The sequence below is a fragment of the Ammospiza nelsoni genome, chromosome 3 (genome assembly GCF_027579445.1).
Source record: "Ammospiza nelsoni isolate bAmmNel1 chromosome 3, bAmmNel1.pri, whole genome shotgun sequence".
In the NCBI taxonomy this organism is placed as follows: Eukaryota; Metazoa; Chordata; class Aves; order Passeriformes; family Passerellidae; genus Ammospiza; species Ammospiza nelsoni.
This window is the reverse complement of record NC_080635.1, coordinates 112,472,450-112,497,255: the sequence shown is the minus strand read 5'-3', so window position 1 is coordinate 112,497,255 and position 24,806 is coordinate 112,472,450. Positions and strand designations below refer to the sequence as shown.

At 47.7% G+C, this 24,806-nt stretch overlaps 1 protein-coding gene across 1 annotated transcript in view; it reads right to left on the bottom strand.

The window, feature by feature from the left end:
- Positions 1–24,806, bottom strand: part of XKR6 (XK related 6) — a 180,812-nt gene that overhangs the window by 27,579 nt on the left and 128,427 nt on the right. The gene's annotated exons all lie outside the window — the stretch shown is intronic.

The window sequence follows — 24,806 nt, the reverse complement described above, 5'->3', positions numbered from 1 at the left end:
GGCACGGAATCAAAGAATATCCTGAGTTAGGAGGGACCCACAGGGATCACTGAGTCCAACCCCTGGCCCTGTACAGGGTGTTGTGAAATTGCAGTGCCCATGAACAGGTCTTGAAATGGCCTGGTTTCTCAGTACAGGTGTATGTGAAATGGATTTTGCTCGTGTCCAGCCCTCTGTTGGGGTGGAATGCTGGAGAAGCAGCTCTGATGCTGTGGTAGCCAAAACATTGGGGTGTTACCAACACCTTCCCAGCTCCAAATGCGAAGCACAGCAGTGTGGGGGCTGTTGTGGGGAAAACAAACTCCATCTCAGCCAGACCCAGCCAGAGAATCACACAATCTTTGAGGCTGGAAAATATCTCTAAGATCAAGTCCACCCAGCATGCCAGCACCATCATGTTCACCACTGACCCATGTCCACAAATGCCATATCCACACTTCTTGAACACTTCCAGGGGTGGTGGCTCCACAATGTGATGGTGATGCCACAATGTGTCACAGCTTGAGGCTGTTCCCTCTCCTCCTGTCCCTGTTCCCTGGGAGCAGAGCAGACCCCCCTGGCTGTCCCCTCTTGTCAGGGAGTTGTGCAGAGCCACAAGGTCCCCCCTGAGCCTCCTTTTCTCCAGGCTGAGCCCCTTTCCCTGCTCCCTCAGCCCCTTATGGTGCTCCAGCCCCTTCTCCAGCTCCATTCCCTTCCCTGGACATGTTCAGCCCCCCAATGTCCCTCTTGTCATGAGGGTGCCAGGGCTGTCCCCAGCACTGGTGTCAGATTAAGCCCTTTTCTGATGCAGAGATGGGGCAACTGAGAGGCATTTAAAAAACTTTTGTTCCATTTTCACTCTCATGAGAAGGGTGAGACAATACAGATGTTATAATTCATGCTATCACAATCTCTACAAATCCATTTCCCACACGCTGGAGGTTCCCCAGCAGTGCCAGCACAGTGGACATTCACTGTCCTGGCCCTGTTGGCCACACTGTTCCTGGATATTCCATCCAAGAACCCCTTAGGCTTCTTGGCCACCTGTCACTCTGCTGTTCAGAAATGTCCTGTGGCACTGCAGGAGCCTGGTTGTGACCTTGGTGATGTGGCAGCAACACCCATCATATGGATGGGCACCATCCCATGGCACCAACCTCCTCCCTGGTGGTCCTTCCTGGAGGAAGAGGATGGGAATGGGGATGGGAATGTCCTTCAGCTGAGGGCTCACCCTCCTGCCACCTCATCTGCCTATCAGGATTTTTTTTTTTATTTTCTCAGTGTTTTCCCAGAATTTCCTTGGAATTTAGTGTTTTTCCCCTCAGTGATGACCCCAGCATGGCCCTCAGCCCGTCGTCCCCTTCACGCTGAGAACCAGCTTGGTGCTGACTTTCCCTTTGCCCTATCATGATTTTTAGGACTTTCTCAGGATTTTTCTCAGATCTTCTTAGGATTTTCTGGAGATTTCCCATATTTTTCCCTGGAATTATGTATGCTTTTCCCCAGTGATGATGTGGGGCACGGCCTTCAGCCCCTCATACTGCTTCATACTGAGTGACGGTTCCCTGCTGATCCTCCCTGGGCCCTATTGGGGTTTTTGGCATTAGATTTTCATCAAATTGAGGGTTTTTTGATTGGATTGGGATTTTTTTTTTATTTTCTCAGGATTTTTCCCAAGATTTTCCTGGAATTCAGTGTTTTTCCCCTCAGTGATGACTCCAGCATGGCCTTCAGTCCCTCATCCCCTTCATGCTGCGTGACGGCTCCTTGCTGATCCTGCCTGTGCCCTGTTGGTTTTGATATTAAATTTCCATTAAATTGCATTTTTGGATTAGATTAGGATTTTCTCTGGATTTTCTTGAGATTTTACCATAGTTTTCCTGGGATTTAGGTGTTTTTTCCCTCAGTGATGACTCTGGCGGGGCCCTCAGCTCCTCGTCCCCTTCACATTGAGTGACAGCTCCGTGCGGGTTCTCCCTGGGTCCATTTGGGTTTTTTTGGGATCAAATTGGAATTGAATTGGGGTTTTTGGGATTGGATTGGGATTTTTGGAGGATTTTCTCAGGATTTTCCCAGAATTTTCTTGGGATTTTCCTGGAATTCTGTGCAAGGGGCCTCATGCACTGGAGGGTGTTCCCAGATTAAAATCCCTCTCCTTGGAGGGGAGGAAAACAGGCCATGAGTAACTGCTGGGAGCAGAGGCTGCCTGAACATCCCCTTACAATGAGGTTACGTGAGGGCAGATCTCAGCTGGAGCGAGCTGGCATCCACAGGGCTCTGGCAATTTACACCAGCTGCGGCTTTGGCCCGCTTTTTTAATTTTAATGAATTATTTTCATTCTAACTGATGTAAAAGGAATGGGAGATGCAGCGCTGGAGCAACAGGGGAGTAGGAAAGTGAAATGCTGTCTATTAAAAAATCAAACTCAAACTTGGAGTTGCCTTCACCATTAATGTGCTCAATATCAACATTTGCTTGTTATTTTCTTTGTTATAATGTCACATGCTAGTGATAAGGATTCACAGATTCACAGATTCACAGATTGATTGTTCCTAGTTTGAGTATCAAAATAGGAAATACAGGGTCCCATCCAGGGGCTGATATTCCACAGCTTTTTCTGGCTGCTCCCACGGCATCAAACTCCTCCAGAACAAGGGGCTGCATCCAAGCTGTCTCTAGGGAGTTGTTCCTGGTCTGGCCTGAGCCTTGAAGGGTGTGCAGGATTTATTTTCATCACTGCTGGTTGTGTTGGGTCAAAACCATGCTGAACTGAGAAAGATCACTTTTCACCTCAAAATTAAGAAAGGGATCTTTGTTTCTGCACAAACTCTAATCTAGCCTCCCCACAGGTCATCCTGACCACACACACCTAAATAATTATTTGGATGACCTTCATCAAGGCCCTGATCTTCAGAACTGGGGGTCTCAGTGCTTTCTGACAATTTCAGGGGATTTGCTTATATGGTTTACACCTAAAAAATCAATTAAAAAAAGTGTGTTCATCAAGGGGTTTAACCATTCTGCCTTGCAGTTTCTGATCTAAGTCTTATCTACTTGTTTCTATCAGCTCCCATTAAAGAATTAATAATTTGTATTACATACTCTCACTTTCTGCCAAATGTGAGACTGAAATTTGTGTTTGAAGGAATGATTGTCCCAGACTTCTGCTGCACAGGAGAAACTGTTACAATTTCATATTTTAAGCCAGTCTGAAGCTGTTTTAAAGCACAGATGGCTTTACTACACACCAACCTCAAAAGATGCAACTGATTTATAAAACTTATGTTGGGAAGGATCATATTGTGGAATCACAGAAGAATTTAGGTGAGAAGGAGATTTTAGAGGTCTGTGAATCAAGGGTCCCATCCAAGTGGGGATAACTTTGAAGTTAGGGAAGTCTGGTCATGGTCTGGTGCAGTTGAGTTTTGAAAATCTCCAAGGATGGAGATTCCACAGCCCCTCTGGACAACCTGTTCCAGCATTTAACCCCAATCCCTGCAGAATCATGGAATCATCCAGCTTGAAAAAGACCTCTTGAGTTCAACCATCCACCCAGCATTATGGGCATGTCCAAACCAAGTCCTCAAGTGCCATATCCACATGGTTTTTTGAACATTCCTGGGGATGGTGAAATGATTTCTAGCCCAAGATCACTTCCACTACTTGAAGAAAGTTTACAAATCAGCCCCTCCTTGGATGGAATTAAAAAAAAAATAAAATAAAAGCATGACACTGTGGCATTTTTAGGATCCGGTTCCAACAGCTTTGGTATTTGCAGGCTGATTTAACTCATGATAATCTGGGGGTTCTGATACACAAAACAGGGCTCTGTCATTGATCATTCCTGAGCAATGTCCCCAGCTCTTCTGAAATTATTGCTGGTGAAAGGGACATAAACCTACACCCCCTCCTCTGGGGCAGCACTCCTGGTCTTCGTTCAAATCCCTTTTACCTGAGGGTTCAAGTGGGTATTTGGGACTGTGAGAGCACAGTCAGGGCTGCAGGTGTGATTTCATCCTGCTGACAGACACTGGGGTCACAACCTCCAGCAGCTGCACAGGGCAGGGAAGTGGGGCAAGGGCATCACTGCAGATAAAACTCCAGAGGCCAAAGGTGCAGGAGCTGCTCGTGCTGCTCCATCTGGGAGATGTTTCTGGGATTTGTTTCTGTGACTGCTCTCCTTCCTCAGCTGCAGAGTAATTGTCTCTGACTCACAGGCTGAAAGATCACAACGAGAAGAAGAGAAACAAATCATAAAGAAGTGCTAGCCCTAAACAGCCCCACTTTTTGGCACTGATTTGCCAATCCTTCCCCAGCCTGGCTGTTACTGAACTATCCTTGCTTAGCCAGAGCCTGTCCAGTGTTTCTTTATTTGCCAAGATAGTCATGATTGTGTTATTGACATATTCACCACAACCCCAGTTTTGGAAGCAGACTCTCCTTGCTGCATCCCCACAGCTGAGGAGCTCCCCTGGATATCCAGACTGCAGAATCCCCATTTCCAGGTCTCTGCTCAGTAAATCAACACAGAATCAGAGAATAGCTTTGTAGCAGCAGCTACCATTGTTTCAACCCAGACTCCTAGAAATCATGTTTGTGTTTTCATTTGTTAATTATTTTCTGAGATGTAGAGCTCTAAAACAGGAATACAAACCCTAAGACCTCTCCAGAACCATGGCATGAATGCCCTTTTTTATAAATTTCAATGTGGAAACCATGCTGCATGAAGGAGGAGGCAGAGCAGCGGGGGCTGATGGAGAGGGTGTCCAAGTGATGGGTGCTACAGAGACATGTCACAGCATCTATCACACGTGGGATTGTCCTAGCACTGAGCCAAATGCTCTCTTTTATCATGTATTCCCCCTCTAAGTTAGTGATGAATTCTTAAACCCCAGTCCCTTCCCTATTTTGCACATGCTTATTTGCTTTAAGGATACTCCAACACTTGATGCTGTCGCCTCCGGCAAAGCCTTCTGTTTTAAATCAAAGCTGTTAAACAGCTTTACACAGGGACCAGGAAGTTGGACTCACACTGAGTTTTTGTTTCAAGTGTGTTTGTGAAAATAAGGTTTAGTGTCAGGGCTCTCTTTGCGGAAATGAAGATGGTCCCAGTCCAGCCAGTCCTGCAGGAGCAGCTGAAAGCCTTGAAAGGAAGCAAGGATGTTCTAATTGACTTGTCTTGGCTCCAAGCAAGGGAAATTCCCTGAAATGCCAAAGGAAATCCCAAGCAAGTGCCTGAGGACAGCCAAAATGTGATCTCAGGGGCACATGGGAGCAGTCACCTCACCCTTTGAACAGGATGGGTCACGTTACAGTGTTTTAACCCAGATGGTCTTGAGAAGAGATTTGGCATCACCAGAGCCATGGGGTAGCTCAGGGGAGGAGAAGCTGGCATTGCTCTGGGACACCAGTCAGTGACAGGGACACATCTTCATCTCCTCACAGAGATCCCTTGGTGCAGAATGCAGAGCAGGAGAGGGGAAAGAGAGGATTTTTGCTATCAGTAAGTCCTTGGAGATGGACACACTTGTGGTTTTCTCGTCCAAGGTTTTCTCACTTCTTGAAGGGTTTAACAGTTTGGGGTAGTGGGTCCAGAGAGCTGAACAGACACTGCAAATTCCCTGTGGTCTGAACCCTCAAAAGGCAATGTGGACCCCAGGATCACAGTGACAAAACTGGGAGTTTGTTCCCTCACTCAGAGGGAGACATTTCCATTCCCACACTCTGGCTGCTGGAAAAGATGAGGGGGTCACCTCTGTGTCTGGGAGATCAGATATGGATTCTAGGAGAGCATTCCCTGAATTTACAGTATTTACTCTCTCCTCAGCCCTCAGGGTGACTGATGCTTCTGCAGGACCTGAAATCACCAGATAAGCAAAGCAAAGCCTCTCCTAACCCTCCTTTGTAGAGCTGAGGAGGTAGACGCTCCAGGATTTTCAAACAGCATGCCAGAAAAACAGCAGCCAGGAGGGGTTTAGGGGGAAAGTATTCTGCTCAGGAAAAGGAGAGCTGGTTCTTGAGGAGCTGGTGCAGCTGCAAAGAAGCTGCTGCAGAGCTGCCAGGGTCAGAGCGGTGGCTCGCTGCCAGCTGCAGCGCGCTCTGCCCGCCGCTTGCATCCAGAGCACCAGGGCTCCCAGTAAATCCTCAGGATGCTGATCAGCAGCTACCAGGCATTCCTGAGCCCTTCAGAGAGCCAGGACCGTGCCTTCAGCAGCACATCCCCGTCTCCCCTGTGCTGCAGGGGTCAGAGGCATCCCTGGAGCGAAGCTCCTTCGCATGGGGGCTGCGACTGTCGCCTTGGCTTTGCCATCCCTTTGAGGAGAAGGAGCTAAAAATTGGGTGAGCGCCTGTGAAATCCTGGAAGAACAGCCTCAGATCGTGGCTATTTTTAGTTCCACAGAAGCTGCTGCATACATTAGTGAGGGCCTGCCTTCTTCTCCAGGCTCGGAGAAATCACACGGTGTCCTCCCAGCCTGCCAGGAAAGAGTTTAACCCTTGTTGTCCCACCACAGTCAGCCCCAGACAGCTGCACCGTGATGGGGACCAGAACAAGCGGGAGAAAGGTTTTCCTGGGCATTTTGGCTCTTGCAAAGTAAAGGAAGAATGTCTTTGTCCCATGGACCTTGTACCATCATATGTAGTGGGAGGAGCAGGGACTGGAAGAACGTTCCAGCACAGAAATGGGATCTGACTGCCACCACCATCGTCCCTGTCCAAGGAACAGCCTCACTCCGGGCTGAGAGGGGCAGGGAGCAGCTCAGAGTTTGCAGAACCTGAGAGTTGATTCCTCAACTCTGGTGACCTCTCATGGTAGCCAGGACAGGTGACATTCACGAACTGCCATATGTGGCCTTCAATTCATCCATCACAGCATTACAGAATCACAGAATGTTCTGGGTTGGAAGGGAATTTAAGGGAATTTAAGCCTCATTTTTTTGCACCCCATGCCACTGGCAGGGGAACATTCCACTATCCCAGGTTGCTCCAAGCCCTGTCAAACCTGGCCTTGGACATTCCAGGGATGGGGAAATTAAGCACCATGAGCTACTTAATCCAAATTTGCAATCTTTTAGCCACGCAACCTCCTGGGAAACAAAACCTCATCATCACACAGGCCCCTCAGATCCTTGGTGTTGCATCTCCTTCCTCCCACTGGATGTGTATCCGCTGCTCCAGACACATCACACCAGGAAAACCATGGCTGGGACACAGAAAGGAAATGAGGCCAGGGATGAGCTCACCAGCCCACTGGAACCGTGATGCCTTTCAGTGCACAATTAACAAAAAATAATTGCAACGCTTATTCCTCCACTTTTTTCTCGGATGGATGAAGAGCAAAGGCTGATCCCTGCACTTCACACCCACAGCGCCTGTCAGCTCTGCTGCCCGTGCGCTTTCACATTTTTCCAGCTCTTTAATATTTATTACCTCTGCTGCTTTGTATTACTCATCAGCTATTCCTGGCCAGAGGAAACGATGTACTGGTGGGTTCTGGAGCGTGCACGTTCCCTGTTACTCGAGGGGGCTGAGTACAACAGCACCTCTATACTCTCACTCACTGCTGGGCCAGTGCAGCTTCCCATGGCTTTGGAGGGAGGACACTCAGACAAGCCTTGCCATCCCATCACAAGTGGCTTTCCAAAGGCCACCAGGATGCTTTAGGCCATCAGCAGAGGAGACACAGCCTTTTTGGGAGGTACAGGAACCTTTCCATGGGTGTATCCTGCTGATCCCTGCAGGAACATCCCTCAGGAAGTTCACCTGAGCATCCTTCCCTTCTTCACTTGTTGTTCTTTTCCAAGTCTCCTCCCAGCCCTGTGGTTAACCACGGGTCTGCCAGCCCCTTTGCCTGCTTGCAGGATTTCTTCCAGATGCTGGGGGCTCTAAGTAAGGATATTTAAAATAAAATTCAGCAAGTCAAGCTGTGCAGCAGCCTGTGGGTGGCAGCACTTGCAGTTGTTCCATTCAACAGGCAGCTCTGAGTTAAGACTGGTTCTAAACAATATTGCAAAGAGGACCCTTTTTTAGTGGTCATGTTCAGGAGAAGAACCAGCCCAGGCATGGAACTACCCAGCACCACAGCATTTTTACCTTTTATCTATTCTCCTACTTATTTAAAAGGAGATTTCTGCTCAAAGCTTAATAAAAGTGAAGCCACCTGACCACGTCCTTGCTCCACCACCCTCCGGGTGCAGCTGAATCCTCTCGTGCCAGCAGCCAGCTCATCCAAGTGACACAAATGAGGTCACAGGAGCTTTCTGTCAGCGAGCAGCATCTGGGAGGTGAGGTGTGGAATCCTGCAGCTCAGCCCAAGGGAGGGATGTTCATGCACAGTTAGGTGCAGAAATGGAGGCAGAGAGGTTAAGTGACATCCTCTGGGCAAGTGGTGGTTGGTGGGGTTTAATTTAGAATGGAGTAGAATAGAATAGAATAGAATAGAATAGAATAGAATAGAATAGAATAGAATAGAATAGAATAGAATAGAATAGAATAGAATAGAATAGAATAGAATAGAATAGAATAGAATAGAATAGAATAGAATAATTTCAGATGCAAGGACTCTGCAATGACCATCAAGTGCAGCTTCCAGTTGGGGAGGCCCTTGTCTCTCTCTCCCTGCTGGATGGACTCCTTTTGGAAGTGCTTAATCCAAAGGAAAGAAAGCCTTTCATTTTCACACACGTTCCTTTCAACCTCCTGCTGCTCCAAATGCTTTCCCAGCCCATTTGGATGCCTCTCACACACCTGCTCCAGCCCAGGCAGCTGCCCTGCCCTGTGTGGAGGATGTTTGCATTAACATTGACTGTTGCAGCTGCTTGGATGAGATCTATCCCAGAAGCACCAATAAATTGCTGAATGCATTGATCCAGACGTGACTCAGGAGCCACCACTGGATAATCTCCCTCTGCACCTTCCCCTGGCTGAGCCTGGGCAGAGTTTCTGCTCCCCTCAGCAAAGCAGTGGAGGACTCTTCCATCTTTGCATTTCTCCAGGGGCAGGCCTGCTTCAATGACACGTGGGGGTTATTGATTTCTGTAATGAATGGATGGATTTTCCCCTCCTGCTCTCACACCTCCTCCCTCTCCCGTGGAATAATTCATTGCCTCTGTCATTTACTGCCCAAATGCCTCTCCCAAGTCCAAACATGCAGCCTTTCCCTGCTGGAATTGTGTGCTGCCTCCAAAGCTTTCACTGTTTTCTCCTGATCTCCTCTGATCTTGCCTCCAGGAGGGATTATTTAAACCAGTGCAGTGAGGCAAGGATCCCAGGCAAGGAGAACAGGAAACTTTTCCTCTCCAGAAGGAAGGTGTGTGGCCAGAGTGGTTGGAAAAGCTCAAGCTGTGAGTTGGATGTTGAAGAACTGGCTGGGAAAGGTGGTGGAGACACCTGTTGGGATGGACCTGGAGGAGATTCCCACACTCCAGGGATCTTAAACAGGAGCACAGTAGATGTTTTAGTTGTTGAGGAGATGAAGGGATTGCAGCTGGGGAGGTAGAAGTTGTGGGTTGAAGAAAAACCCACTGGTGTCACTGGGATCAGCTGAGAAGTTGCCCAGAGAAGTTGTGAACTCCCCATCCCTGGAAGTGTTGAGAACCAGGCTGGATGGAGTTAGGAGCAATCTGGAACAGTAGAAGATGTCCCTGTCCATGGCAGGGGTTGGAACTGGATGATCTTTAAGGTTCCTTCCACCCCAAAACCACTCTGGGACTCAACAAGGGTCTCACCCCTAGCCCAAAACACCAATTCCCGGCTTCCTTCAGCTCCTCCCTGGATATCCCCCTCTCACCACCCACTTCTCCCCAGCCAGATCCCTGTAGCTCATCTGAAGTGCTACAACCCATCTCCTGCTTTTGGGACCCTTCTCTTCTCACCACCCCACCTTCAAGTGACATGTCCTGCATCCTGTTGCTGGTGGCACTTGGCCACAGCTCAGGGGACAGCTCTGCAGGGGAGAGATGTACCATCTCTCTGTGCACAGGTTCCAAGGAGCCTGGCACTGCCTGTCTGCCCTCCTGTCCCTACAAATCCTGCCTGGCCCTCCACAGGACCCAGGACCTCAAATATCACAGGATGTGGTATTTGTCACCTCCTACATTTGCAGAGATTTGGAAAGACCAAGAGACCCAGCTGGAACGAGGTCCAAGATATGTCCTGCCCATAAACCTGGAATTGCAGAGCATCCATGGGGAGCTGGGATTTGACATAACTTCTGCATTACAAACTCCCAGTCTGGCTCAGGTTGCCCTTTGCCTCCACAGCCTCACCAGTGAAAAATTTGCAGCTGACTCTGAGTATGTCAGTCCAGAACACAAATTCTTCCAATCCTGGTCTAAAACTTCAATTATTTGAGCCTTAAAACTGAAAGTTTTTGAGTTTCTTCAGCAGGTAAGCCATGGCAGGCAGGCACAGGAAGGCCTGGCCAACACCAATGACTGTCCTGAACCACTAAAAGATTCGTCATTTCATTTTCCATCCTTCCCTGCCTCCAACAGACCATCCACCATGTTGGCCCAGACCTCAACACCCAACTAAGAACAGTGAGTGCCCTCTCCTGCACTCAGGAAAGTGTCCAGATGGGTTCAGAGCCCTTTTTTTAAGGTTTAAACTCCTTCCTATGGGTTCAAATTTCTTCTTGTGGATTCAAACCCTTTATTGTAGGTTAAAATCCTTTCTTGTGGGTTTAAATCCCCCCTTGTATGTTCAAATCCCTTTTTTATTGTTTCAAATCCCATCCTGCGGGTTCAAACCCCTTTCTGTGTGTTCAAATCCATTCTTGTGGGTTCAGATCAGCTGCCTCTGTGCTCAAATTCCTTCTTGTGATTTCAAATCTGCTTCCTGTAGATTCAAATCCTTTCTTGCAGATTAAAACCTTTCTTGTGGGTTCAAATCCCTTTTTGTGGGTTCAAAACCCTTCTTGTGGGTTCAAATTCCTTTTTGTGTGTTCAAATCCCTCCTTGTGTGTTCAAATCCCTTCCTGAGGGTTCAAATCCCTTCTTGTCATTTCAAACTCCTTCCTGTAGGTTCAAGAATCTTCTTCTAGGTTCAAACCCTTTCTTGTGGGTTCAAATCTTTCCTGTAGGTACAAATCCCTCCTTGTGTGTTCAAATCCCTTTTTATTGGTACAAATGCCTTGGTACAGGTTCAAATTCCTTCTTGTGGGTTCAAACCCCTTCCTGTAGGCTAAAACTCCTTCTTGAGGGTTCAAATCCCTTCTTATAGTTTCATACCCCTTCCTGTAGGCTCAAATCCTTTCTTGTAGGTTAAAAACCTTGTGGGTTCATATCCTTCCTGTAGGTGGAAATCCCCCCTTGTGTTGTACCAATAAAAAAATCCCTTTTTATTGGTACAAATCCCTTCCTGAGGGTTCAAATCCCTTCTTGTGACTTCAAACCCTTTCCTGTAGGCTCAAATCCCTTCTTGAGGGTTCAAACCCCATTCTGTAGGTTCAAATCCTTTCTTGTAGATTAAAACTCGTTCCTGTGGCTTCAAGTCCTTTTTTGTGGGTTCATACCCCTTCTTGTAGGTTCAAATCCCTCCTGCTGGGTTCAAATCCCTTTTATTGGTACAGATCCTTTCCTGTGTATTCAAATTCCTTCCTGTGGCTCAAACCCCTTCCTGTAGGCTCAAATCCTTTCTCATAGGTTAAAAACCTTGGGTGTTCAAATTCTTCCTGCAGGCTCAAATCCTTTCTTGTAGGTTAAAAACCTTGTGTGTTCAAATCATTCCTGTAGGTACAAATCCCTCCTTGTGTGTTCAAATCCCTTTTTATTGGTACAAATCCCTTTTTGTGGGTTCAAACCCCTTCATTTTGGTTCAAACCCTTCTCTGTGAGCTCCAAACCCTTCTTTGCTACACATGAAGGCAAGAGCTTGACCTTGGCCATCGAACATCCCAGACAAATCCATCAACCCCCCCGAGCTGGCCGAGGAGACAAAGCTCTCAGGTTCCCATGTTGGGGCTGCTGGGCAGGATATCCAACACTGGAACACCCCCTGGGACATGGCAGAGTGTCAGGAAGGCTCTTCTCTGCTGGCTCCAAGGGTGGCCTGGTCTCGGGTTGCTGTTGATAATTGCTGCCCTGAGATGCGTAGGATGTCTCTGCTTCGCCCCGTGCGTCTGAAGAACGAGTCTGGACTCTTCACTTTTCGGTCTTGAGGTTGTTTATTAATTCTTACTTGTAAAATTTTCTTCCTGCCCAGCCGAGATCTGCTCAGCAAGGCAGCCACAGGCACTCTGACCGCCCCCGAGGTGGTGTTGTCCTTTTATACTACAAACTACGTGTAACATATTTACACTTAATTCTCAATACCTATCACCTATGTTAGACAGTGCACTTCTACTCTAAACCAATCCCAAAGTGCCAACATCACTGCAGAAAATGGAGATCAAGAAGAAGAAGAAGAAAGGCTAGACATGCCCAGATCCCTCCATCTTGTCCCCATAACTCCCATACCAAAATTCCTAAAATCTACATTTTCACCCTGTGATTATATTGTTATTACACTATTCAAACCTGTGTGACTTTCACATCCTCATACAAAGTTGGCAACTCACTCCAGGGGTCAAAATCAAATCCCCAGGTATTCTGGGCAGCATGCCAGGGTCTCTGAGCCCCCCAGCGGGGTCCTTGGAAACTCTGGACAACCGGAGGGATGCACTGAGTTCCGACAGCCCGGAGAGGATTTTGCTGGGGCTCGATTCCCTGCCGTTGGAAACGCTCCCTCGGCCGGGAGCCAGCGGGCCGGGTTTCCACCCTGGTCTCATGAGGACACTCTGCTGGAAAGAGGATGCTGCAGGCTTGAGTCATCTCCAGGCTCTGGAGGGAATTAAAGTCTCCACCTCCCACCCCCCTGCCTGCGTGTCCTGCCACTTGAGGTGACAGAGCCAAAAGCAGGACATGGAGCCTGCGTGTTTTAAAGGAGCTTTGGGATTGAGTCCCTTTTCCCGTGCTGTCCTGGTACAGCCTTTCTCCCTGGCATATATGGAATATTTTGTGTCATATGTGCCCCCCTCTGATACCCCAGGCCCCTGGTGTGACCCTGGATGCTCCAGTTGTTCCCAGATTTTTTGTGAAGCTCAAGCTCACATGATTGGAAATCCTTTTGGAGCCACCACAGTTGACCCAAGTCCTCTCAGATGAGATTTCCATTCCTCATCTGTTCGAAAATGGGAAAGCTGATCCAAACCCATCATCTCAATTCCCTCTTTTATCAATAGAGAGAAGGAGAGAGATTTCCAGAAAGCCATTCATCCCATCTCCAGATAAGTGTCTGCAACACCTCCCACGGATTTCCTGTCTCCTTCCCTTGACTACAGAAGGGTCCAGACGACCGACTGACTGAGAGCTGATGGCTGATACCAGATGTCTCCCATCTCCTTGGCATCATTTCCCTATCAGATGCCTCTCACCTCCTTGCTGTCATTTTGAGAAGTCATTTTAAGGAATCACTTGTACTTTCCCCATGGAAAAGATCTGGGGGACATGGAGGCTGTGGTAGTGCTGTGCCAACAGGTAGGGAAGGAATTTTCCTGTGGGAAGCAAAGTCCATGCTAAAATGGAATGCATTCCCATCTGACAGCTGGAATGGGAGCTCCCAGAGCTAGCTGGGATTTCTTTTGTTCACATCATCTCTTAATCTGGCCTGTTTTTTCTCCTTGTGGAGCAAATGCACAGCTGTGTGTAGGTGACACATGCCGTGAGTAGTTCTTGTCTAGAACAGAACAGATTTTATCCCATAGTTTTTATGTTCTTCCCACCTGGAGGAGTGGTATACTGCCTTTCAAAGGAATCCCAGTGGAGATCAATCCCATGCATTATCATAGAATCATGGAATCTCTGAGCTTGGAAAAGTTCTTAAAGTCATCAAGTCCAACTGTTGACCCAGCAGGGTCAAGTCTGCCACTGCCCTGTGTCCCTAAGTGCCACATCCACGCATCTTCTAAATCTATCCAGGGATGGGGAGTCCACCACTACCCTGGGCAGCTGTGTCAGGGCTGGAGAGCCCTTTCAGTGAATAAATTGTTCCAAATATCCAACCTAATCCTTCTATGCCTCAAATTGAAGGATTTGTTTCCCTTTGTCCTGTCCCTGTTCCCTGGGAGCAGAGCCTGACCCTCCTGGCTGTTCCCTCCTGTCAGGAGTTGTGCAGAGCCACAAGGTCCCCCTGAGCCTTCTTTTCTCCAGGCTGAGCCCCTTTCCAGCTCCCTCAGCCACTCTTCATCAAAGCTCAGTGCTCCAGACCCTTCCCCAGCCCTGTTTCCATACTTTGGAAAAGCTCAAAGGCCTGCTGGCCTCTCCAAGGCATCCCTGAAGAAGATGGAGACCAGGGGCAAGACTCACAGGCACCTTAATTTGAATTTGAATTTTTCAGAGGATATCAAAGATACCCATGGACTGCTGGCAGGTGGGACACAGGGCATGAAGAAGACCTCTGCCCTTCTAGACCCACACCTGAGGGTGCACTGAACTGCTAGAGCATCTTGAGCAGTTTGGACAAGGGAATGGAGCTCCTGGGTCTCAGTCCAGAAGGGGAATCTCTAAAGCAACAGTCCATGGAGCCAGGCAGGACAACTGAACCATTTCCTCCTCTTCCTCACTCTATCGTTGCTCCATCCACAGGTTTCCCGTGGGAATCTTGCCCCTGCTGCCCCAACCAACTGGAAGAATCCCTTGCTCTGAGACTGACAGCACAGTCTGCATGTCCCTGCAAGCCACAGCTACCAGGACCTTCTGTCCTTGCGGCCTCCAGGGCTGCTGGTCCCCCTGTCACCAGTTCAAAGATGTCACTGCTCAGTGCTTAGAGGAGGGGACAGCACCCAAAGGGGGTTTGGGAGCTCCCTTGGTGAGTTTGTAGCAGCAAAGAGGAGAACATGGACAGAGTACATCTCCCTGGACAGCTTTGCATGTTATGGGAGCAAATGGAGAGGACTGAGGAGTGTGAAGGAGCAGAATGACAGTCATAGAGTGGAGCCAAGACACTTCCCACAAATCCTTTGCTCTGGTGTTGGAGCAGTACTATGAGTAAGTGCAACCCCTACCATTTTTTCCTTTAGGACTTTTTATCAGAAAGCCAAATCTAACTCATATTATTTATTCCCAATTGGCTTTTCAACTCTTGCACCCCATCAACCCCACCTTAAAGTCATTCATAAACAGATCCTGTACTCCTCAACCTTCTAACCACTATTTCAGACAGTCTTTATTTTAGAAACAGGTCAAATAAAATCATCCCTGGTTTCAGTGCAGGGTTGAGAGACCCAGGCAGAGAACCCAGGAGCTCTGTTCCCAGGTATCATTGATATTTATATGATAGCAATGTTAAAAGGCTTCTGCTGAGATCAGAGTTGGATTGTGCTGAGTCCGGAGCGCACACGGAGTAAGAAACAGCTCCTGCCCTAAAGGATTCACAATCTAAACTGACAAGGACAGAACCACAGCAAAGGAAAGGATGTGTTATTAACAGCAGGGGACCCAGGCACTGAGAGATGCAATAAATTGCCTGCAGTCACATGGGCAGCTCGTGGAGGAACCAAAACCCCAAAACCTGACCCTTGGTTTCCCACCGATGCTGCCTTATCTCAGCCATCAGGGAAGGAGCACACCAGGAATCTGGGTGAGTTGGGAATTCTGCTGGTGAGTCAGGTGAGGTCAGGAACCCTGCCAAAAGACACAGCCCCTCACAAAGGCATTCTTGTCCCTGCCCCAGCTTTATTTGTGTATGGCTGGGAAGGAGGAGAAAAGCCCTTTCTGACACCAGCAACCCCAGTGTCATCATCATCCAAACTGATTTTTGTTCTCTCAGACAGGTCCTCTCTCAATCCTGTAGAGGGCTCAGGGCTGAGGCTGATAAACCACTCAAGGTACTTTTACAGACTGGCAAAAATCACAGAATCATGGAATCAATAAGGCTGGAAAAGACCTTTAAGGCTGTCAAGTCTAAGTGTTAGCCCAGCCCTTGCTCACCACTAAACCACATCCACACAATTTTTGAAAACTTCCAGAGATACTGATTCCACCATTTCCCTGGGAAGCCTCTTCCAATGCTTTACAACCCTTTCTCTCAAGAAATTTTTCTTAATGTCTAATCTAGGAAGGGGAAACTGCAATCACTTTTCCTTAGAGGAAACTTGCCTGAAAGAGTGGGCTTCAGGGGACACCTGTGTGAAAGAGTGACCCACAGCAAGTTTGCTCTGTTGGGCATAAAACTGGACTAAAACATGTTGGCAATTTCTGGGTCAGGGCATCTCAAAGCACGATGAGATTGTCCCACCTGTCTGTACACAACTGCCCTGCAGCATTCCATGTCCACACACCTGAGAGAAAGCATGTGAGGAAAAATAAATTTCCTCTGTCCACTTATACATAGGCTCCTACTACATTTGTCATGGCCTCATGGCCAGGGGAGGTTCAGGTTGAACATCAGGAGAATTTTCCTCATGGAAAGGGAGGTCAGACATTGGAACTGCCCTGGGAGATCTAGAGTCCCCATCCCTGGGGGTGTCCAGGGAATGCCTGGATGTGGCACTCAATGCTCTGGTCTCGGTGACAAGGTGGGGATAAGCCACAGGTTGGACTCGATGGTCTTGGAGGTTTTTTCCAACCTGAGTGATGCTGTGATTCCATGACCTTTGAGATTTTGTTCTGACATAATTTCCTGTACCATTACCTAGCCTGCCCAATTTCTTTAACTCTCAGGAATGGATTTGAACCATAGCAGTGACACATAGGAGACTTCTACCATTCAGTGGAACCCCCAATCTGAAGAGTTTACAATTAGGTATGGCAGGGTTTGCTTTCAGTTGAAAACAAACAGTAAATTTAGGTTCTTGACTCACCACATCCAGCTGTGTCTCATTTAGGTGCTTGTTTACCATTCCTGGTCCATTCCAGATATTTGGTTGTCATGGAGTCACAGTGTCATTTAGATTGGAAAATACCTCTAAGATCAGCCAGTCCAACCATCCACCCAGCACCACTTGTTCCCCACTCACCCATGTCCCCAAGTGCCACATCTACACAGCTTTTAAATCCCTCCAGGGATGGAGACTCCAAAAATTCCCTGGGCAGCCTGTACCAAGGCCTGACAACCATTTCAGGGAAGAGTTTTTCCCAATATCCAATCTAAACCTCCCCTGGCACAGCTTGAGGTTGTTTCCTCTCCTCCTGTCCCTGTTCCCTGGCAGCACAGCCCGACACCCCTGGCTGTCCCCTCCTGTCAGGGAGTTGTGCAGAGCCACAAGGTCCCCCCTGAGCCTCCTTTTCTCCAGGCTGAGCCCCTTCCCAGCTCCCTCACCCCTCCTGGTGCTTCCCAGCTCTGTTCCCTTCCCTGGACATGTCATGACACTGGTTTCTGTTCTGAAGCTGTATCCACCAGGACTCCACTCCTCAGACAAACAAAACAAACAAGATTTAGGAAATCGGGGTAAATTACCCAGGGTCTTGCACAGCAAAACCCATATGTCTGAGATCACCCTACCTTGGTCACAGAGTCATCTTTTTGTGTAACTTCCTCCTTTTCTCCCTTTCCCAAGAAACCAAGCTGGATTAGGAATGGTTTTGATATCAATAAATGCTTTCCTTCTGTGGGTGCTCACAACATCTGTGCATGAACCCCTGGATGCCTCCACGGCAACAGAGAATTCAAATGTTCTGTCTGATCTCATCCTTCTCCTTGCAGGAACAAACATTCCCATGGATTACTCGTATCAAATCCTGGAGTTTCCATGTGCTCCTGAGTACAAACAGGATCTCTCCTTACAGGATGTTTATGGAGCAGAAGCATCAGGTGAGAAATGAGCAGTTTTAGGGCTCATGTCATTTACTTGGCCAGGAAAAGGAATTGTTTGTAGCATCGAGGTTTGTTCCAGTCTCTGGGATCTCATATAAAGTAATTAACTGAGAACTTCAGGGTCAGTGTCTGGCCCTGAGGCCAACAGGAAGAATCTGGCCACATCCATGCTCCAGAACACTCCAAGCCTTCAAAACCAGGTGGGCACATCCAAATCCTGCAGGGAATGGGATGAGCAGGGTGGGTGTGGGCAGCAGGGCAGCTCCTCCACAGCTCTAGTCTCATCAGACAGGGAGGACAGGATGTAATAATGCCTTGTGTTGATTTATTGTAAATATTTCATATTGCCAGTGATCCATGGGAAAGCACCTCTGGTGCCATGAGCTTCAGGCAGTCTGAGAGAGCTGCTGCCTCTACAAAACCTTAGTCCTGCACAGGATCCTGTCCCACGGCACTGAGAGCTTGGACATCCCTGAAGAAGGGTAAAATCTTCAGGATGTGACCCCACAACTCATTACTGCTGCTTCAAGAGGTCCTTGGGTCTAGTTTTCATCACAATTAGGCTGATTATTTTGTGTTTTGCTTCTGATTCATCCCAGCACCAAAAACATCACCTTGGCTGAAGCAGATTTTTGAGTTTGGGTTTTGCAATCTGCCCCCTCCCTCTCCCTTGGCCTCCCTTGGTGAAAGTTAATTTAGGATGGCAGCCTTTGAGTGAAAAATGGTGTTTTTCAGGAAGCACCAACTGAGGGCAGCTGTCCATGCAGGACAGGGCAATCCTTGCTTTTAGGAATATCAAGGACAAGTCCCCAGGAAGAAAAGTCATGCCTGAAATTCCTGCTGTTACCCTGATCCAAGTCAGGGAGCTTCTTGGTGATTGCCACAGCACCATCCCCACCAGAATCATTTAAAGAAAAAACAATAAATAACCAACGGTAACACAGCTTTTCTTCATGGATCAGGTTGTTCTCAACCAAGAAAACATTCCCTAATAACAGGATTCCACCATGATGATGTCACCAAAGCCTGGCAACGCCACTTGAGAGCCCCTGATCTTAAATAAAGTATTTTCCTTCACAGCAGTGAAAACTGCAGTGCCTTCACCCACTCCTCTGAATAATGGGAGTGTTTCTGCAAGCTTGCCATGGTAATTTAAAATCAATTTTACTTTGGTTTCCCATTATAACTTTTGCTATAGGAAATTAACACTTTAGTAAATCACCTATCGCCTGCAAAAACAACAGAGTGCAATAAATGGTAGTGCCTGTGAGGTTTGGTTGGATTGCAATGAAAAAAAATCCCAGTGGATATAATAATATGTGATAATTGAAATCTGTATTTTGGTAGAATCATAGAATAGTTTGGGTTGGAAGGGGCCTTTAAAGGCCATCCAGTGCCATGCTCCTGATGTGGGCAGTGACATCTTCAACCCAGGTTGCTCAGGGCTCTGTCCAGCTTGGCGTTGAACAGATGCAGGAGGGGCTGTACCCTTTGGATCTACCCTTTGGAGGAGCCAGCATGATGAAAGCATCATCCCTGTGTGTGCAGGGTGGTCACCAGCCCCACAGACAGTGCTGGGGAGGATATGAAGGTGATAAATAAAGCTCACTTCAGCCTGTGGCCCAGCAAATCGTTTTGGAGAATATCTGAGCCCAGGTCTTCTTGCTGTCTCAGTTGGCTTCACCATCTCATTACAAGGTACAGCAGAGGATCCTGTTCACCCTCCTGTTTTTGGGAAATGATGCTCAACCCCCCTGGTGATGCTGTTGTGAAAGCAGAGCTATATCTCCCATGGCAAATAAACTGCTCCGTTGCTCCTGGAGTTATGGGGCTTATTTTCTGATGGTTTCCTGCCTGTTTTCCCAGCAGTGAGCAGGAATTACAGAATATACCAGCTAACTCCAGCTCTTCCCATGACTACCACTTCAATAAAAACCATGCAAAAGAGATTATGAAGGAAAAAAAAAACAAACCCACAACTGTCTCTGAGTTCCCCATTTAAATTGTTACAGCCATTCAAAAGCAGGTGATTCCTGCCATCCAAACCCCCAGATTATCCAGCCCAGCTCTTTAAATGCATAGGACAGGGAAAAAAATGTGTTAGGCTGGGCCTTCATCTCCTCTCCTGGTGATTCCTGCTTTCAGCCCTTGCTGTCAGCAGTCCCCTCCCAGCACCAGCAGAATCAAAGGTGGAACCAGCTCCGACAGGAGGAATAACAAAAGTGCCGGCACTGCTCGCGAGTCATTTGGAAGTTCCTGCCTCTCTCCCAGTTGCACGTTAATGAGCACAGGGAGAGCTGGGGCTGGTTTGGCTCTGTGTTTGAGAGCCTGCTCAGGAGCTGGAGCTCGCTGTTCTGTGGCTTTCACAGGAAAAACGCTCCCCTCCCAGGCACCAAAAATCCTCATCAAAACTGGTGTGCACAGGCAGATCCAGAGGATGGAGATGGAGGATGGATGGGGATGGATGATGGATGGCTTCTGCAGAGACAGGCTGCAGAAAGCCCCTCTGATCTCTCCATGTGTCTCCCCTCGTTTCCTCTGAGGCATTTTGGGGTGGATGTTTGAATTTTAAGTGTAAAACATCTTTGGGATTAACACCAAGGGTGCAGGACACAAACAACAAATGGACAAGCCAGGGTGGATGTTGAGTGTGGGCTTAAGAAGAACCCCCTCAAAGGTCTGGAGATCCTGGAGGAGATAAAGGCTCTGGTTTTCCTTTCTCAGCTTAGGACTCCTTATAAAATAAGGGCCAGAAGGTAAAATTGGGACAGAAAGGCTACACCTACACAGGCAAATCTGCCTTCCAGCTCTTGGTCTCCCTCTTCTCTAGACATGTCACCATGGTATGGGACACCTCATCCCTGATGGACATCCCCAAGCTTTGAAGATGCAGTATGGAGACAGAAGACCATCTTGGTCCCAAAACAAAACACTTCCCATGAATCCCAGAATCACAGAATGGGTCAGGTTGGAAGGGATCACAGAGAGTGAGTGATGTTGTCCAACCTCCCTGCTCCAGCAGGGCTATCTCAGAGCACAGGGCACAGGATTGTGTCCGGACAGTTCTGGAATATCCCCAGTGCGGAGCCTGTCTGGACAATCTGTTCAGTGCTTGGTCACTGCACTGCACTCCTCACCCAGAGGGAGAAGCCAAGCATTCCTACCCGGATATAATCTGGAGATTCTGGAACACCAGCATGGCTTCTCCACTGGATTTCCCAGAGGAACAGCAGCTGCCTCTTCCACTGGATCTTCAGAGGAAGACTACACCCTTTTCTACAGGATCCCTGCTCCAGCAGAACCACACCTGACACTCCAGGAGGGCTGCAGCCACATTTCCAATTGGATTGCTACCAACATCCTGACCCACAGAGTGTCAGGTTGTGTTCTGATTCTGTCAGTGTTGTTTTAGTTTACTTCATTGTTTATTTTATCTTTTTATTTTTTCCCTATTAAAGAACTGTTATTTCCTCCTCCCATATTTTTGCCTGAGAGCCCCTCAATTTAAAATTTATAGCAATTCGGAAAAGGGAGGGCGTTCACATTTTCCATTTCAGGGGAGGCTCCTGCCTTCCTTAGCAGACATGTGTCTTTTGAAACCAAGACCTTCAAGAAAAAACCTTCAAGATTAAAGTCCAACTAGAAAGTTAAGACAACCAGGTACAGCACTAAACCATGTCCCTAAGCACCACATCTGTGGCACAGTTCTCAGTCCAGCTCATCCACTCTTCCAGTCCACATTTCCTGAGTTTATCCAACAGAAATTATGGGAGACAGTGTCACAAGCCCTGCTGAAGTCCAGGTACACAAAACCCACTGCTCTCCCCTTGTCCATCCAGGTGGTTGTCTCATCATGGAAGGCAATTGTGTTGGTCAAACATGATTTCCCTTCAGTGAATCCATGCTGACAACTCCTGATTGCCTTTCCTGACACTGGTGTTTTCCCACTTAAAGCATTTCCTTTTGATAAATGGGCATCTCCCTTCGGGGGACAGCAAACAGAGTCACTGGAAAATGCCTCCCTTGTGTTAATGAGCATTTTGCAGATGTGCAGGGACCCCCACCCCGTGGGGGAGAACACAGTGATGCTCTGAGAGCTCTGCAGAGCCTCCTGGGAGCTGGCAGGATCTCTGCCAGACTTCCTGGTGCACAGCAAGTCCTGTGGGATCACTCGTGCCATTCCACACCACTGTGGAGTTGGATGGACAGGCAGGTGGAGAAGGAAAAGCAGGAATAAATTAAACGTTCCTTGCCCCATCCTCTCTCATCCCAAATCAGTGAGAGGCTGCCAGTGCCTGGGGTGCCACGTCCAAGACAATCACAGCTGACAGTGCCTTCGAGGGACGCTGTCAAAGACTTTTAGGCTCATCATTCAGCAATGGGAAGATTTCCTGACCGATTTCGTGGGAAGGAGCCCCTTTGCAGACACGCTGGGAGTGCCACCTGCATCTGGTGTGGCTTCAGCCCTGCTTCCCAGAGCTCCAGGATGGTGCCACCACCCCTGAAGGTGAGGGCTGGGTCACAGGAGCAGGAGGAGAGGCGTGGTGAGGAGCCAGGGATGAGGAGGTCTCTGTGGAACACTTTTGATGGGTGGATGGTGGCCATACCATGGTGCAGCCACACCTGGTGGGATGGGGAGATGCCCTTTTCTTCTCATCCTGGTCCATGTTTTTGTCATGGTTTGAGGACTACAGGTATTGGCAGCACCTCAGGATTTCTGGGGAGTTGATGCTCACAGCACCAGGTAATTCCTGACTCCAACACCAGATGTCTGATGTCAGATGGGAATACTCTGAGATCAGGGAGAGCAAGGGGCAGGTGCAGAGGGTGACACATGTGACACAGCCAGCATCCCACAATGTCATCCTGTGGAGGAATTGCTCTCTGGGATGGGGAGAAGGAGGATGAGGTCGGACATCTTCCACTATCCCAGGTTGCTCCAAGCCCTGTTCAACATGGCCTTGGACACTTCCAGGGATGCAAGGGCTGTGAGGGTGGTGAGGCCCTGGCACAGATTATCCACAGTTTCTCTAGATAACCTGTGCCAGGGCCTGTCCACCCTCACAGGAAACAATTCTTTCCCAATAACCCATCCATCCCTGCCCTCTGGCAGTGGGAAGCCATTCCTTGTGTCCTGTGCCTCCATGCCTTGTAAATGATCTCTCCCCATCTTTCTTGTAGGCTCCTTCAGGAACTGGAAGGCCACAGTCAGCACATCCCAAAGCCTTCTCCAGGCTGAACAATCCCAGTTCCCTCAGCCTTTCCTCACAGCTGAGCTGCTCCATCCCTCTGCTCATCCTGGTGCCTCCTCTGGACTCTCTCCAGCAGCTCCACATTCCTCTGATGGATCCCAGGGCTGGAGGCAGCTCTGCAGGTGGGGTCTCACCTGAGAGGGGCAGAGGGGGCAGAATTCCCCCCTCCCCTGCTGCCCACACTGTGGGATCAGCCCAGGGCATGGGGAGGTTGGAATGGGTCCTGTCCAGCTCTCAGACCCCTACCTCAAGCTGAGATAAATTATGAATTAATTTATGTTCAACACCTCATTGGGAAATCTCTCAATTGCCAAAGTACCAAATGGGGTGAACCCCACACTTCTGATCCACAAATTCTCCTGATTATTAAATACCCTCCATATTCATCTAATTCCCCTTTTCCACACCAGACCCTTGCACCACTTTCATCTTTCCCAGGAGTTTGCCCACAACCTTTTTACTTAATGATTCTGGATTTAATTTTTAAACAGTTTTGATAATTTTTTTTTACATTTATAGCAGCCATGCTGGACAATGCGTTCCAAGGAAAAATGTACAATCAACAAACATACCATGTATATAAATTCATACCTTAAACATAGATATAGGTGCATATTCATGTGCAAACCTGTATGAATCTATGGCTTACTTATTCATTTGAGGTGCATATACCTGTATATAGAGAGGTGTATGGCATACAGAAATAAAAGAAAAATATCTGATTTATGAGGTATATATTTATATAAGTAAACCATATATGTTTATATATATCATATATATGACCATATTCATGATTTATTTATTCATTTCTACATCTATATGGACAATCTCCTGCTGGCAGAGAGTTGAAACCAGGCACTGCTGTCTGATGTAAGGATGGGAATTCAGTTTTGAGGTCAAACTGGAGTAAATAAATAAGTATTTTGATGGTTTCGTGTAAAAGACCTTTGGAACTATTCGGAAAAGCCCTTTTTAGAAATGTAGGGAATGTCACTTCTTGGCAAAACTGTTCTTTCTGACTGGATCTCCTTTTTTTTAAAATTCACATTCAGTGCCTCTCATTTGAAGTGACCCATTGCTGTCTGACATACTATCATGGCACAATAAATCATAAAATAAAATAAAATAAAATAAAATAAAATAAAATAAAATAAAATAACATAAAATAAAATAAAATAAAATAAAATAAAATAAAATAAAATAAAATAAAATAAAATAAAATAAAATAAAATAAAATAAAATAAAATAAAATAAAATTAAATTAAATTAAAATAAAATAAAATAAAATTAATGTAGCTTCATACAGGTGGCATTATTGTCATTGGAAAGGCAAAGGGTTTGCTCACAGATGATGCAAGGAAGTAGCTGAAGATAAGGAGAAATTTCCTCTATCAGGTTGCTGCTCCACATGGAGGCATCAGGAGACCATGGCCAAGCTCTCACTGCCCTTTCTTCGTCCTGACATTCCTGGAGACGTTACACGAGCTGAACTTCGCTCAGATTCTGGCATCTCCCTCCGTGCTCCCATTCCCCCCTGCCTTTCTCTGGTTTCCCTCCCAAGCTGCAGACGGCAGGTCTGGGCAGCAGAGATCTTATCTGTGCTCCTGGATGCTGAGAAGGAGGGAGGGAGGGATGGAGGAGCCTCTCCTGCCCTGGATGTGAGATGGGATCAGTGCTCAGCCACTCCATCCCCGCATCCCATCCCTGCATCCCCTTCTCCACCACTCCATCCCCCAGCCTTGGCTCTGGGAGGAGGTGTAGCTTTAAATTTGACCTAAAAAGAGC